This window comes from Benincasa hispida, chromosome 5, assembly GCF_027475165.1.
Source record: "Benincasa hispida cultivar pf3 chromosome 5, pf3_genome.v1.1, whole genome shotgun sequence".
NCBI lineage: Eukaryota > Viridiplantae > Streptophyta > Magnoliopsida > Cucurbitales > Cucurbitaceae > Benincasa > Benincasa hispida.
This window is the reverse complement of record NC_143482.1, coordinates 39,554,910-39,562,326: the sequence shown is the minus strand read 5'-3', so window position 1 is coordinate 39,562,326 and position 7,417 is coordinate 39,554,910. Positions and strand designations below refer to the sequence as shown.

General features: G+C 31.8%; 1 long non-coding RNA gene and 1 pseudogene across 1 annotated transcript; both read right to left on the bottom strand.

Moving 5' to 3' along the window:
• Positions 1–267: 267 nt before the first annotated feature.
• LOC120078667 (exopolygalacturonase-like) lies at positions 268–1,808 on the bottom strand (annotated as a pseudogene).
• A 2,223-nt stretch (positions 1,809–4,031) lies between these two features.
• LOC150036128 (uncharacterized) lies at positions 4,032–5,306 on the bottom strand. Its single transcript, XR_016529589.1, has 2 exons — positions 4,928–5,306; positions 4,032–4,285 (listed from the first exon to the last, which is right to left on the bottom strand). It is a non-coding gene; the product is annotated as an uncharacterized LOC150036128 (long non-coding RNA).
• Positions 5,307–7,417: the final 2,111 nt, after the last annotated feature.

The window sequence follows — 7,417 nt, the reverse complement described above, 5'->3', positions numbered from 1 at the left end:
CTTTGAAAATAAATAATATGACTCACTTAATTAGGTCTAAGGTTGAGATTGATAGAATCTACAGTTTAAGATAGAAATTTATGATGAACTTCTGTTTAAAATGCATTTTAAAATAAATTGAAAGAAGAAAAAGGTACATACTAAGCTGCTTGCATTATTAAATGAAGCACACCTACGGAATGTTAGAAGTAAAACAAAAATGTTGTGAAATAGAGATATGATAAACTTCACATATGGTTTTGCTAACTTGTGTCATTGTTGAAAAGATTAATTTGTTGATGGAGCATCAACAGGAGCAGGTTCAGCACATATACTTGGGTTTTGCTTTCCAGAAATGGTGGGCTTGACATTAGCACATTAAGATGTAATCGGTCCTCGATTTCCACTGTAAGTGAGGTCAATATCTGCAACTTCTACACCTTCACATGGTCTACTTTTGCTACAAAGTTTGACTACGACCGGAGTAGCAGAAGTGCCTCTGATATTTTTCATACTGACGTTGTTGATCTTAATTTTTGATGGAACCTAAAACATACCAAAAAAAATTATTGATATGACTATACCTCAAGTTTGCACTTTTCTTTAAAAGAGAAAAAAAGAATATTTCTTAAAGTAACCAAGTTTAAAATGAATTAGAAGAATAATTTCAATACATGCCTTTCGATTGCATTGATTATATGGACAATATTCTTGATCTATAATGACAGGATTGCTAACATTAACCATTTCAATATCTTCGAAATGAATGTCAGAGGCTGCGAATGCGCCTGCAGAATCTGGCCATGTTTTGATCCTGACACCGTTTGAAGTATTGATTATTTTGCATGCTTTCACGGTAACTCCTACACATCTTTCTCCTTGGTGTACTTGCCTAAGCTTCCTATGCTAATGCCATGTCCTAGTCCGCAAGTTACACCAGTAATAGTTACATCCTTGTTGTTGTCTCCAATAGACACACAATCATCCCCAGTTGCGATTTTTGAATCAAGAATGTTAATCTCTTCTGAGCTACTTATGTGAATCCCATCGGTATTGGGACTATGGTCTGGTGCAATAATTGTCACGTGTTGAAAAGTAAAATTCTTGCAGCCCAAAAGATTGATGTGGAAATTCTTACTATCCAAGGAAGTAATGTCCTTCACTATTGAATTGGTAACGAAACTGAACTTCAAATTCTGAAACGTTTAAACAAAAAAGAGAGAGAAAAAAAAACTATGAGTTGAAGACAATTGAAATTATGTGTTTTTAAACTATATATCAATTGGGGAAAAAGTATAAGTTAATATATATAATTAGAGATTTTACCATTGGAAGTTTTTTACATTCTTTATTTTTATGGCAATCATTCTTTTCCCAACCTATTTTTCCTCGACCATCAAAAACTCCAATGCCTGACATTGTTAGTTGATCAATATATCAGAAAATAACCAATCCCTCTCCAAAGGAGAGGAGCTTCTAATGTCCCTTCGACTTAAACCTCAATAGGAACACTCTTGCAAGGACCTATGAGCCTAGACTCACTTAATTGGTAAACTCCTTTTGGAATCAACAATTTACTTAGAGTGGTCGATGCACATGCTTCCTTCCATGCATTTTCTAAGGCCTGTAAGTTGAATTATTTCATCAAATTAAAATTTTCTATATAAATTTATTTTTTTCATATATATACATATACTTACCTGAGTAATATCAGAATTAGGTTTGGCACCATACTTAGTAACATCAAAAATGGATTGACCTTTAGTTGTAGATGCAAACAATAACAACAAAGATAATAATGCTACGATGTTTGATCTCAATCTAATCATTTCTACGTCTTTTACTTAGTCTAATCTCCTTTTCGTTTATAATTGCTAACTTAGAAATTTGAATGAATATGCAAATTCATTCAACCCTCTTTATATGGGAGAAGAAAATCGAAATTGTGTTGAAAATTCTCTTCCAACTTCTATTTACTATATTTGTCAAAGATTCAATCAAATGTTGAAGTTAAATCATCATTTGTTTGTCAAAAAATTAGCCATTCCTACAACATTTGAATGACTATTTCTCTCAATCCCATAAAATTCATTCCTTAAATTTCTCATTATGAGACCAACACGTACGTCCACACCTCATAATGTGCAACAAGTGGCTTAAAACAAGTTTGAACAAAATATTATTACTTAAATTGCTATTTGCAAGAAGTGTGGCTCAAATATCTCTAAATTTATTTAAATAATTTATTAATAGGGTAACTAGACTGTGATAGACATCTATCAGACACTAGTAGATTTCTATCACCGTTTATCAATAATAGATTGTGATATTATGCTATATTTGTAAATAAGTTGGTTCATTTTTATTTATTTAAAAATTTCCTTTATTAATATATATGTGAATCTCACCTGAAATTGAAATAGATCTATGTTCCACCTTAACACTTGTAAATATTATTTGGAATAACTTCAAAAAATAATGATAATTAAACAAAATCAATTTCCGTTTTGAGGAAATAATAAGTTAAATAATGTTTAGTATACCTTATTGAGCAATTTTAGATGGTCAAAAGTGTTCTTATAAAGAATCTTAACAAATAAAGAGTATTTTACAAAGTTGGATTGACTTATAAACTATAGAAATAATGTTGTGATGGATTATTATCCATAATAACTTTATAATGATTGACCGACAATTTTCAAATTTTGGTATATATATATATATATAGCAAACACAATTACAATTGGTAGAATAACTTTTGAAAATTTTGGTATATATAGCACTTTTGAAAAAGGTGAGATATAAAATTATTTTATTGAAATTAGAAGCAATGCAAACACATCTTAATTATCTGCTTAAACAAGAAAATATGATACAGAAGAGCAACTTAACATGGAGAGATTTTTGTCGACAATATTGAAGAGGGAGATCAAACTTCTACCTTTGAAGTTGATAATATATTTGTTAGGTTTATTGAACCATTCCATACTCATTTTGATTAATAGAAAAGGTGTTTGTTGCTAAAAAATTAGTGAAATGTTATCTAGGACATTGATAAGAATGCTATGTGATATATTAATATTATCTTATTTCTTAGCCACTAAAAATAAAAATTTTATTTATTCGATGTTCTATATTACATAGGTCATTGTTAACCGTCAAAATTTAATAATATAAGAATTAAATTGATGGGTTAGCACTCAAGAGTCCCTCTACCACTATTTACTAAAAGAACATTTATATTAATATTAGAAGTTGAATTCCCACTATTTGTTTCTGTAAGTTAATTACAAATTAAATTACTATAGTGATGGTTAAATGAAACATTTAAATACCCACTTCAAGAAAATCACTTTTTAGTAATGCACAAAATGCGTTGCTTATGGTAAAAAAGCACCATTAAAAGTATTAGCAACGTGGAGACCCGCATTGTTAAGAATGTCGTTATAGCCATGTAGCTTAAGGTTTTAGTGACATATTTATTGTGCATTGCTAAAAGTCTACTTTTACTAACACATACGCATTACTAAATGCGTACTTTTAGGAACACATTATTTGTAACTATTTCTTTTATATAGTGATGTTGAACATGCGTCTCTAAAATTTACGTTTTAGCAACATAAAATACTATTGCAACATATTTAAGCGTTGTTAAAATTAATATATCGTGCCACTATAACTTTGAAGTTACTTTTTTAGAACTCTAATTTACTGGACGTTATAAAAAACGTCGGTAAACATATTTTATTAATTAAAAATTATATTTGATTTAATATATAAAGCTATTATAAAATTTAAAATATAATAATCTTTTGAAAAAATTAAGAGTCAACTAATCAATTTATATTTGAAACTAAAATTACAAGTGAAGATACACATTTCCAACTCTATCATTGAAACAAAATGAAATAACACAAACTTGGCCACAAGTTTACATGATAATATGTAACGACCCGACTCCCTAGAACTTAAACTAGGTTGTTACTATAGACATACATGCATGCAATTCAAATTGACATCTTTTTTTTATGGCTTAGTAAAACAAAAAAATATTGCATAAAATAATAAACTTTATTAAAACTAAATAATCGAAATTCATTTGGCAGGGTACCCTTAAAACAATAAAACAAAACTAGAAAATATTTTTAAAAGTCTAAAGCACAAATACCAAAACTTCGAATTCAAATCTTAAGACTAGAAATTTTAAAACATAAAATCCTAGAAACTTGAGCGGAAGCATATGAATTGTCCTAATGGCTCGATCATGAATTCTATCTGTCATTCACCAGTGTGCCTTTACCTTTTCCTGAAAAAGAAACATGAAAAATAATGAGTACAAAATACTTTCACACATATCATTCTAGTAATAATGCCACTTGCCTTAGAATTTAGGCCCATGCTCAATCGTCCTATTAATATATGTTGTAAAAAAAATAAATAAATCATACTCATACATATAACATGCTTCAAACATATATATCACATGCTCGTATAAGTCTTAGAACCAACATAACTATCCTTAATTTTTATCGCCAGGCATGAGGGTGGTTCCAGTAGTGATTACTGACCTCAAAGTTTAAATAAAAAAATAAAAAAATAAAAAAAAACCCAACCAAGCTTATCTTCTCCTTGTCAAACAAGACCTAAAATAATAAATACAAAATTAAATAAAAAAAAAATCTGAAATCCAAATCTCAATCTAAATAATTCCAAATACTTTCAAATGCTGACCCAACAAGCGATATACCCGAAACCACTTCGAAACTTCAAAATCAAACCAACTCTACTATCAATCTGGAAAAATTACCTGTTAAATTAGCTGGACAGTAGCTTAAAACTTCCAACCTCAATCTAGAAATCCAAACATAATGGCTTTATCTCAAATTAACTTGCAATTTAATGGTATTCAGGATTTTACAAGGAAACCCACAAAGCACCAAGTACTTACTCAAAATACCAATTCCGACGAGAAATCAGTGGTTGCTTGAACAGATCCGGCGAAGACCTCTTGCGATGGAGATCAGCGGCACGGGATGGTGGCAGAGCACCAGTGTGGACCAGCAGCTAGCAACGGGGTGCGTTGCAGACGGCTGGGATGAATGACGCGGATGACTGGGCTCCTCGCCGAACGGCCCAAAAGGGAGAGGCACGAAAAAACTTCAGGCGGCTGGTCGGCGTCTGAGGTTAGGGATCGTAGCAGGTGAAATGCGCGACTTGGAGAAGAAGACTGGCGGCTTCTTCTTTTTTTTTTTTTTCCTCCCGTAACACGCGCGTAGGAGGAGGGAAAGCAAAATTTTATTTCATTTTTTTTCCTCTTTTTTCCTCTTATTTAACTTTACCCACAACTAATAAATATAAACAACTCTTTCTTTTTCCTTTTCCTTTTCTAATTTCAAATCCACAATCTTTTTGCATTTGAAATCCCAAATCCTTTTTGGAAAAATAAATAACAAATCGATTATCTCAATTCAATCTATTTAATTCCAATTTTCTTCTCCAAATTACAAAACAAAACCAAATCTCCCAATTTTAATTTCAATTTTTCAAAATAAATTAAAATTAAAACAATCCAAATAAATTCCGCTAGAAGGCAGTAGCATGCGTTTCATGCAACGTTGCGACACTACATTGAAAAATTGCAACACTCCAGACTTTTACGAAATCACAAGGCTAGCGAGCGCATGTGTTTTGGAGGGCAAGGCTTATCAGCACCCTACATGACGCTACAACTAGAAAAAGCCAACGTAGCTATACTCCCCTACGGCTTAGCTACATTCAGCCCACAACAATAATGGATCCCTTGATTTTTAGGGTAATTTTTATGGAGAAAAAAGTGTGAAAGACAGCCCCTAGCTTGATTTTTCTTCCTTTTTCACATCTTAGCTTAGGATGTTAGAATTTTGGTTTGCAATTATGAATTGGAGATCCCTCTCTCTTCTTTCTTTGTCTATGGAGATGTTGAGGTAAGTAGTTCTTTTCTTGTTCTTGGGACTAGACCCTATATAATTTCTTTGAGGATTATCTTGTATAAATTTCATATTGTAATTATGCCTCTTTGAATCCATTTTAATTCAGGTATGTTCTTGAATAGATCGATGCTCATACCCTTGAATGTATGTTATAGTAATTGACTTAGGGCTCGCGCATTTTCCTTACGTTCGTCTATGCTCTAGTCACAATGTAACAACTAGTTGAATCTTTTATCTAGGTTTTATAGGTTGGACTTGAATCTTAGATTGCTTGATTTAATTAGGTTCAAAGAAAATTGGTTAATTAGTTAGGCTTTCCAAGTTAATTAAGCACACAATGGAACCCTAAAACTTAATGTACATGTGTTTAATCTAAATTTATCGCTATAGAATTTAAGGCTTGTAGTTTAATTAGGGTCTATGCTTTAATTAATAATTAGGGCACATAATCAGCTTAATCTGATGAGTTGTCTACCACTATCGAGGCGAATTTGTGATAAGGTTGTCAATCCAACACATAAACGCAAATCTAATTTAGATCAAGATTCAGAGAAATCATAGAATGAAGCACATTAAATCTAATTAAAGAAATCTCAAGAATTAAACATAGAAACTTCTTACTCCAAGAAATTAGATAGGAATTACCTCATAAATTCATACACAAATTCAAGAAGAAAATTCGATCCATCGATTAAAACCTAAAATTAAATGAAAATCTAAACTAAAGATGCTGAAAATATAAAGGAAAAGGAAGAACTAGGAGCTACTCATTGGCCTCCATCAAAATCGGAATCCCTTTTTTACCTAAATTGAAGAAAAACTTACATAGAAATCAGATGTAGCGTTGCAACGCACTTGAGAGCATTACAACTCTCTTCTCGACACAATCCCCTAAAGTTGGAGTAGAGTTGAGCTTCTGGTGCGACGCGCACGTTGGTGGCATTCCATTGCACTAGGGTTGTGACGCTTCAATCAGGGGCATTTTAGTCATTTCTCCTCCTTTTAAGCCCGGATGCTCAAATTACCTCCAAATTGCTTCAAATTAGCCCCCTATTCTAAATTCTCAATTCTACCCCTTAAGCACTCAACATCTACAAAATAGGATAATTAACATTAAAAATTCATTTACGAGCCTAAATTAAGCTAGAAATTATGGCTCTTTTTTAGAGTTATCACAATCACACAACCATGTTCTTAAACAAACACCAAACAAAACAAAACCTTAAACAATGTCCTCTTAAATCATACTAAAGTGACTAATCAAAGTAAGTATCCCAAGTACGATCGGGTAGGGGATCAAAAGCATAACCATGTTCTAAAACAAACACCAAACCACTTCTATGAAGGAACTTTTATACAAGAGTACCTCTAAGCGGAAGCGGATCGTTCCAAACTCATTGTGACAGAATTAATGCATTTACAATCTAACAGAACAGTTATGCAATATACAACAAATTACCGGCATGCTT